Below are 8,720 nucleotides of genomic sequence, written 5' to 3' on the forward strand. Positions count from 1 at the left end.
AAGGAATTGTATTGGTATGTCTGGCTTTCTAGTTCATACTAACCCTACTGGCTTGTGGCTAGGCCAAAAAAAGAGCTATTGTCCATCGTACTAGGACTATCAGAAACCCAGGTCAGGTAACGGGACTGTAATTCCATGGGGCTGGCCAAGAAGGAAACATGCCAGTGTAATTATAGTGGTAATTATAGCACCGTAGTCACCGCCCACAAAGTACGACTCTCTGCAGAGTACAATGATTCCAGAATCAGAGTCCAAACAATATAATGCTCTTAAATTTCCCTACCTGCCGGTCCTGGCATGCACTTCAGACAACAGCTGATGCTGAAATTAAGGGTCAGTTTTTGTCTTCATGTTGGGCCCAACAAATTCAATGCAATTCTGCACAGTGGGTAAGAGCAACGAGACAGGAAAGCACCTCTGCAGTGCCATCTTGGGCTCTCTTTGGCTTTTCCTGATGACATTTCACGTCGTACATGTGGATGGTCTTCCCAGTGCATTGGGACTTCTGGGTGCACATCAGACGAGCTAATCCACAGGTCGAACTGTTCACGTGGTCTAACTACACGCGGTTAGACCAAGTCCCCTCACTTGGTGGGACCTCTTGTTTCACTCGTATGGGATCCAGGCAGATGCTGTGACTCCCAGCACAGCCTGTCGATCACGTTGGCTTAGAGGCTTTGCGTTTGTGACCTACGTGACACAGTTTATGGATGTGTATTCTTCCTGTGAAATCATGACAACTGTGAATTGAAACTCACTTTTTTTTTTTTTTTAAAGCAGCTTTTCAGTGAATAGTTAATCATCAAGCCCAGGCTGTTGCAACTGAAAAGTTTCCCCAAAACTTATCAGTTATGAGCAGGACTTGCAGACAGTGTGTAGAAAAACTGGGGCTCAATGTAGTGAGCAGAGTCATAGAGCCACGGCCCCGCTGCTTTTTGGGCAGCAGACCAGCAGTTACCAGTACTGGAACTGGTGACTTTTAAAACAGCCCATCTTTTTGCAGGGCTGGCGCTCATATCTATTTCCAAAGTAGCCTTATTAACTACCTTTAATTATTATTTATCACAAAGGAACTTGCAGTTTGCCACTATGATGTGCATGTTGCCTGCACCGTCCGTATCTGTATTTATTCTGAGCATCATTTAATGTGTTTTGATTATGATTAGTTTAAGACTGGAGTTTTGCTTGCTGTGGGAGCCTTTTATTTTGCTGTGCCGTGGTGGCAGGAGCCCTGTCATGTTGCTTATACGTTGCCATGTGCTTGCTCTGGGTACATTGTGCACTGGGTATCCACAAGCATGCACGCCTGCGTTCAGCGGGATCTGGTGCCAAGGAAAACACATGCTTCGAAGAGATAGGTAATTACTTAAGACTTTGTCTAATGTTATAGCAGGACCAATAGACTGACTGAACCAGTTTAGTGTTCTTAAGAGTACATGGTTCGGAGCTGAATAAAAGGCTATAATTCTTTTGAGGGGTTCCACTGACATAATAAACCACGAGAGCTCAGCTAGTCAGCAGAAAGCAAAGACTGGATTATAGCTGGGCTCATCAGCATGGGACCGTACATGGTAGTTTCTCATGTTTGCAAAAGGATTATTTCAGAAGGTTTTTTTTCCTCCTTATTCTAAATTACTTTAAATCTATACCCCAAAACAAAAGAATTGGGGGATGCTGTTTTCTGAGAGAAAAACCCTCAGAGATAATATTTGCTGTCTTCTCTGTTCTAGTGTAATCAGATTTTATTCTAGAAATGTGTCCATGAATGGAATTCAAGTCTTCTCAGTCTTTCATCCGTCCAACTATAAGCTGTGGTGCTGCAGTACCGTATAGCTGTATCTGCACATCTGGCTGGTGCGTGGATGTCCCCCTGTGCTGTCGTTCAGGTGGCTTTTCTGTCACCTGCTGAAGAGTTTTGCTTGTCCATGGACCAAGACTGGACCCTGTATTTATTTAAATGGATTTTTTAAACGGGCTGGGTGGATCCTTTCCTGGGGCTATTTCAGCTACACCCGTTTTCATAGCCAGCAGTGGGTTCCATGTGCCAAATATGCTTTGATTTTTGGTTGATGTCATATTGCATTTATAAGTAGTTAGGGACCATTTCAAAATAGAGATGTGTTTATATAAATATTTATATTTTTTTAATAGCCTCAGTAAACCAAGTCAATGACTAAGGAAATAAATAGGCATGGAAAAAATCATAAGGGTATTGTTTATGAGTAGATTATAGTCAGATGATAATAACAAGCAGAATGAATAAAGTCAAGAGACAGAACTGACATGATGGATACTAGCTTTAATACCATGTACTGAACTTTCAGTACATCTTGTTTTAGGGTTCATATTTCTTGAAAATCCACAGGAATAAATTGGACTCTGGGTAGGGTGGAATGTGCAGAACGAGACCACAGACAGAGTGTCCATGATCTTCTGCCGCCTCCCTGGACTCCTCTTCCCTCTGCCTTTTCAAATCTCTGTGTTTAGTCAAGTTTCTGTCCCGATAATTCATGGCACATGGGCTGAGGTCAATGCTGCTGATGCTTTTGCGTCTTCTTTCACCGGCGGCTTTGCCGGGTGCCTGGGGAGCATCCGCTGAGATTCACCTGTGTGTCTAATGTCCCCAGCAGGAAGGCTGGGCTTGGTTCTCCCCAGTCTCCTGTGACACGTGAGATGTTCCATCCCAAGCAGAAAGCTGTGTCTGGCTGGGACGTGCAGTGGCCGTGGAGCAGAGCCTGCCCCGAGGAGGACACAGCTCCCGGTGGCACGAGGCTGGTGACACGACTCCGTGTCAGCCTGTCTCACCCTTGGGTTGGGGAATGTGATGGAGATGGGGCGCAGCAGCCTGAACACTGGCTGTGTAGCTGCCAGAGTCTTTCTGGGAAACTGCTTGCGGGGCACAGACTGGAGACAGGTATAAATTGCACTGAGGTCAAACTCGGCTTGGATGGCATTAGGATTGCATTGCCAGAAGGTTTTTTAATAATAACAGCAACCTTCCTCACTAGTGACATAGTAATACTCATTTATATGATTTATGGGAACACTGTAGGTAATGATTCCAGCATATACAAGCAGGACTGAACTTCTTTTTAGCCTCCTGAATAGAGGCAGCCGTGTAATACACACAGGAGCTCAGTACCCGCAGGAATATCCAGCACTGCCTGTGGAGCACTGTGAGGAGCTGTTTACACCCGTCATTTCAACTGGCCCCATTAGCAGTTCTGGAAAGCAGCAAAGAAATTTCTCTGGTGTTGAAACTAGGAGACCAGGTAGCCTGCTATCTACATTACCTTTCCACGTTCATCTGCCCACTTGAGTAGTGTAGTCAGGCGTGGGGATGTTGTTTGTATTTGGGTTTAGATTATCAGCGAGTATAGAGCTTGTATTGTCTTTGCTGGGCCCATCATTGTGGGCAGACTGTCTGACTACAGTGGGTTGAGTCCTGAGATCATACCAGCAATTCTTCTTCCACAGCCGGTCTCCCATTATAGGCTCCTGGAACACACTGGGGTATTTCCAAATTCTTTTCTGCATCTGTCTGGGAGGGTTACAGAGTTCCCTCAGAATTTGCCTTTCTTTGAATGCATGTGTGTGGCAGTCTCGATGTACTAAGCAGGCCAAAATCTTCGGGTTTGCATTTGCAAAAAATAGGCTGTTCAGTTCCTTCATTGCTGGGTAAGATTTGTTAGGCACAGAAAGCCCAGTGTACCCCCAGCACAGCTCTCCTTGTGCAGCACAACCCAGGGCACCCTTGGAGATGTATGGGTACACATCTCTGTAGGTACTGCACGTGTATATGTTCCTCACCATGTGCCTGGAAAGCAGCATCCGGCGCAGATGTTCTCAGCTGGCTGAAGAGCAGTGAGAAGAGATTCAAGCTGGTCTTGTGACAGTGTTATGCAAGAACGAGTCAGGGAGCCTCAGTTATATTTTTTGTATCAACAAACCTGACAAAAGAGACCCAGACTCAGGTGGCTCAATGCAGCTGAGTTCGTGTGTGCTATCCAGCCTGCAAAAAACAGGGGGAGTAGAGGGAATATGTCACACCCCAGGCAACTCCAAACTTACTCCTGGTCTTCACATATAACATCTTGCAGTTTAGTAGTACTGATTTTGCTCTCAAAACCTTTATAGATTTCTTAGGTGACACAACCGCTGCCTGTCAATCACCTCAACTGCTCAAATGCAGATCAACAGCATCTTGAAGGGATTTTGGAGGAGATGAGATGGACTGGTGATTTGAGATGAGCTTGGTTTTGAAGTCTTTGAATTCAGATAAATGAGAAGGGACTGATTTTAGGCAACTTAAACTGTCTAAAATGCATTGAGTATTCCTTTTTCGGGTCAAAAATCTCTATTAATTAGCTGACATAATAGTTCTGTGCCTCTTCTGTGAAGTTTTGAGCAAACCTGTACAATTTCCTGAAGCCTACAAACAGTTTCATCACCTTAGTGTGCCAAAGTTTGTGTCCTGGAATAATCACATAATGAAATGTCCCACCAGGTGGATATGATTTCTCTCAAATTGATGTCTAGTCCCTGCAAATTTAAACTTTATCTCATTAAAGTGGTAAGAGTCCGTTACCCTCCTACCAAAAGTTCCCTCTGTGTTTTAAGGACACAAACAACTAAGTGAAGATGGTTTTTTTCACTTCTCAAATCTTGCGTTAGATCGTGTGACATTCTCTGACATATCTCTTGAACGTTTATGGGTTTGAGTGCCGTTCAGTAGACTGGGGTATCACTATTTGTTTTGCCTTGCTGTTTGGGTACTGTTTTAGTCTGGTAGCACCATATCCGAACTATGAAAACGTTTCACTCCAGATGTTTTATCCTGGGTGTCTGCTACATGAAGATAACAGTAGTTTTGTTTGTAAATGGAGGCCTCAATAGTCAATGCCTGTGCCTAAAGTATCTCTTGGCATTTCTTACTGCCGCAGTTGGGTCTGCTGAGGGCAATTTAGGTAGTTGCCTCTGGCCGTGCTCCAGGATGTGATTTTGATTCTCTTTCATTGCCCTCTGACCAGTGTGATGGTGACAGAGCTTCTGGAGAACTCTGGTTTAAGTGCAGCCTAGTGTTGGATGAGGGCTAAGGTCCTATCTTCTCCATTTCTGTGTTTTGTGAGAGCTCCTCTTCTCGTTACACCCTTTCTCTTTCTTCTGTTGTCATGTCTGCCAGCCTTTAACTCACGGAGCTATTTCCGAGCCAGCCTCTTCTCTTGTGACAGCAGGTACGCTGAACTCTGTCCCTGTGATGTGACTTTCCACACCTGCAACTTCTCCTGCAGAATATGGTCTTTGGTCCAACATGAACGGGCAGATTGTGGTCTCTGGTCCAGCAGTGAACAGCTGATTCCCACCAGCCAATGGAAATGGCATCAGTGCACGGAGAATCCTTTGTGTCGTGAATGGGTTTCGTGAACACGCTTCACCACAATTGTACTCGGAGCCCACATGGGGAGCAGTTCATCTCTGTCATCCTGGAGGAATGCTGAGGAAACCATGAGTTGCCCCCAGAGTCAGCACTGGTTCTTATTCCCATCCACTGGAAATGTCTGAAAAATGTCCAGGGGAAAATGTGTTAGCGCAGGTAACAGACGAATGAACTTACTCCAAACCCAGCACCTTACTCAGTTACTTCAGCTACAGTTCACAGTGGTAAAGCAACAGGTAGCTGAAGTGGAGGTCACTCAAAACCCCACATCACTTGCGACAGTGATCGTTTTATTCAAAGTCCACCCCTTATATAGGCGTGAACTTCACTAACAGCTGGATCTCTTCTGATATAGCTGATAATTATAGTTTATTCTTCCAGTTCCCATGTACTGTGCACGTTTTCCATGGGTCAGGGTTATTTCTGATCAGCGATGTGGCTTTCAAGCTGCGAGTGCCATATCTTCAATGGCAGCTGAGTGGCCAGCGTTTTGCGTGGGCCTTGGGAAGAGCTGCTGATGGCGACTCTGCTGCTTCAGCAACGTCTGGTTTTCCCTGATGTGGTTTCCCTGCACTTGGGCAATCCTGTCACTGGTGACCTTTGCCTCTGTACTGCCCAGCAATGTCATCTGGCCTCAAACCCACGTGGGAAACAGACGGTCTGCTCTGGGCTGTGGGGCACCCACCACAAGCTTGTACTTGGGCCTCGTCCAATTTTTAGCCAGTTCACTAATGATCCTGTTTGGAAGAGCTTTATTCTACACAGACGACAGGAATGGAGATTACATACAGGTGGCACTTAACAGCTGATGCTTTAACAAGACCCCTTATTTCTGCTTCTCTGGGGGAAATCTGCCTAATTCACATTCATTTCATACCTCTTTTTTCTTCACAAATGTGGATTTTGAAGTTCTTTTGTTCAGTTGTTTATGACCTGGCTTTTCATAAAAGCTTTTTTGATGGAGCCCTTGTGAGAATAGGCATCTTTTCCCATTACAAATTTTGCGTTCAGCTCGGTACGAGCTTTGCTTCCCAAATCCATCACTGGGCTGAAGTGCTCCTTCAGGACCTACCAAACCAGTCTCCTCATGGCATGTTACGTGTCAGGTTCATCTCCTCCCTCTGTCTGGCATTTTGAAAGGTTTTCATCGTAGCTGTCTGCAAAACTAGAGTCCATGCAGAGAACAGAGACAAAAATATTTTACTAACAGCTATGGGTAAAGCACTTTGGCATTAGGACCTAAAATCCTTCATGAATACTACAGTGGCTTCTCAACAGCCCTCCAGTCCACACAGCCCCCGCATCTGATGTGCTTTTGCAGGCTCTGGTTCTTCTGCTCCGTCCTGCACATCTTCACCAGCACAGTAGCTTTTTCCTTGCTGAAAGCCTTTGCCAGCTGGGCTAATACTTGCTTCAGAACTTGCTTACAGAGATTTCACAATTCCAGCAGGCAGGCCTTTACTCTTAGCCCCTGCTTAAAGTGCAGGCTGGAATCCCGATCTTGGCCCTTTCTGAGAAGTAATTTCTTTTGCTCTGCAGGCACACTGCAGTGAATCTTTATTCCCCGTTTCCTCGTGTAAACCAGGCAGTCTTCTATGAATTTCAGCTAAAAAAAGTATGTTCATTGTGTTCTTTGCAGTGAAATAAGAAGTAGTCCCTTGCAACACATTTCCACCTTATAAAAAGAGGTTATTTTTATAGTGATTTAAATTCGGGGGATAAGGGTGTTATGTTGGGCAAGGTTCGATAACGGGTGCTGGCGCTATGCAGCTGATCCTGATGGACCATCGCCAACCAGGCAGCCGTTTACCTGCGTATGATCTTTTTCAACCATTGTCCTTTGAAGGCTCTGAGACAGGAGACTGGAAACCCCCTTTTAGGGGTTAGCAGGCTCTGTTCTCAGGGCAACTTAATCCAATGCTGTTGAAGCGTTGCGTTAGCCCAAAAGCTAAGATCGCTGTCGGAAACAGATGCAACGCAGCGAGCATCTGCTGAGGACGGTGCACCGGAGAGAAGAAGCGTGCTCCTGCTCACTGCGCCCGCTGCGAGGACGGTCCCCTGCAGTCTGGCCAGCGCAGAGGGGGACGTGTCACAGCCCCCCCAGGAGCGGGGCCGACTCTGGTGCAGCATCTGCGAGAGCAGCACAGCCGCGGGAAACCCCAACTCAGCTGCCAACCTGCTGCTCGCCCTGCACCGCTCCTGCCCCTGCCAGGCGCTTGGGCGGCGGGATGGAGAGCGAGAAGCTCCCTGCTGGGCAGACGTGCTCACGTTTTTCAGTATTAACGGGAAAATGGACAGGTCTCCTTCTGCTGTTGAAGCCCTGCTTTTACAAAAAGGGAAAATTATCTTGGATTTAGGCTCCTACTTATGTGTCTGTGAGCATATTTCTAGCATCAGGTACTCCGCTTGGATCTTCAGCCCAGCAGTGCCATGACAATTAATATACACTCTTTCTCTTTCCTTATTTTTTAGATTTTTATTTTAAACTGGGAGTTCAGGTATTTCCGTGCACCACTTGCACAATGATTTTGTTGTTTTAAGCTCCATTTGTCAGCTGAGATAGTGTTTATTGCTGTGTTAGTATTGTGACTGTAAAGGAACAGTATGTTTTCATCCATGATGTTCTTTCCTGAGCAGATCAATCCCAGTATACTCTTACTCAGCAAATGCTGTGAGTTTTACTAAACATTTGCTCAGAGAATACATTCTGTGGTTAGATGTACTGACATGTTTGCTGATACGGCCACGCTTCAATAGCACACAGTGAGAGCTGGCCTGTGATTTACGATAGTTGGCTTGATTGTAAAACAAGGGTTTGTTGCTTTTTATATAAAAAAGCATTGGATAAAGCATAAGGGTAAAAGTCAAATCACACTTTAAAAAGTATATGAAGTTTAGGAATAAAAGACAAAAGTGGTTTAGATTTCAGTTCTGTGAACGTTGACAATGTCCTTTTGAGTGCCTTATGCCAAAAAAACAAACCCCAGTGATTCTCAGGCTGTTTAAAAGAAGCAGGATAAGAGAGCCAGTCCTTGGTGAAGCTCTGCCAAAGCCTCAAGTCGAGGCAGACGCTGATGTCAGAAGAGTGCTGCTGTGATTGTCTTGTTTCCTACGTGATTGACAACATGTGTGACACCATCCCTGTGCCCAGTACAACCCTGTTGGAGTTTTTCCATTGGCCTTGCTTATAATTGGCTTTGGTGAGAACTGGCTCAAATCCTACATTTGTCTAATGTGTTAATGTGTTAACTGTGTCAAAAACTTCACGACACCATTGACTATT

This window comes from Caloenas nicobarica, chromosome 13 (assembly GCF_036013445.1).
Source record: "Caloenas nicobarica isolate bCalNic1 chromosome 13, bCalNic1.hap1, whole genome shotgun sequence".
Lineage (NCBI taxonomy): Eukaryota > Metazoa > Chordata > Aves > Columbiformes > Columbidae > Caloenas > Caloenas nicobarica.